Source organism: Tupaia chinensis, unplaced genomic scaffold (genome assembly GCF_000334495.1).
Source record: "Tupaia chinensis unplaced genomic scaffold, TupChi_1.0 Scaffold146445_1, whole genome shotgun sequence".
Taxonomy (NCBI): domain Eukaryota; kingdom Metazoa; phylum Chordata; class Mammalia; order Scandentia; family Tupaiidae; genus Tupaia; species Tupaia belangeri.
This window is the reverse complement of record NW_006206301.1, coordinates 1,998,259-1,999,316: the sequence shown is the minus strand read 5'-3', so window position 1 is coordinate 1,999,316 and position 1,058 is coordinate 1,998,259.

Genomic DNA, 1,058 nt, shown 5'->3' with positions numbered 1-1,058 from the left:
GGTAAGACATTTAAGTGACACAGAAGTAAAGTATTGTCTGTTTTAAAAGAATTATGTTTTTAACTTTATTTATTTATTTATTTATTTATTTATTTATTTCTTGGGCTTTTTAACCCTGGGGTCACCCTTTTTAACCTTGCCACTGGCATCAGCCTTCTTGGCTTTAGGTTTCTTCTCCTTAGTGTCCTCCTTCACAGTTTTTCACCTGCCATGCTGTATATAGTGGGGAAAAGAAGAGGTAAGACATTTAAGTGACACAGAAGTAAAGTATTGTCTGTTTTAAAAGAATTATGTTTTTAACTTTATTTATTTATTTATTTATTTATTTATTTATTTTAATTTGAACAGAGAGGGACAGAGTGTGAGAGAGAGGGAGAGAGAGAAAGTGAGAAAGCAAACTGCCAGGTCCAGGACTTGAACCACCATCAGTCATGTGGGAGTCCAGCACCCTTAACCACCATGCTACCTGCCGGCCCCATTGTCTGTTGATGATAATGTATATGATAGTGTTTTGGACTGGACTGGTGTGTAGGGTATTTATGCTGGGAAAAATCAAGCTGTTAAAGAAGAGCTAACCCAAATTCTTCTCAAACTATTTCTTTTCTTTTTTTTTTGCTATAGAGTGCATGGGTTCACCAGAAAGACACAGAGAGACAGAGAGACAGAAAGTGAAAAATCATCCCCCAGCGGGGATGGCTGTGCTGCGATCCCTTTTCCTCCATTCACCTCTCAGGATCTAGGGCACACACACACACACACAAACTAGAGGATTAGTCAAAATCATAGAAACTTGTTTTGTTCCTATTGGTAGAGACTATCAGTTGTCTACCTTAGTATCTACTCTCCCATTCCTTCTTAATAATGGAACCCTCGATTTTTTAGAAGTTTTTGCCTTAGGGTGCATGTGCTCACCTGAGAGAGAGACAGACAGAGACAGCGAGACAGAAAGTGAGAAATCACCCCCCAGAAATCACTTCTTCATTCTCCTCTTGGGATTTTGGGCATGCATGAACATGTGCCCAGCGTGATTTTCAAGCCACTGGACCCGGGACTCCGAC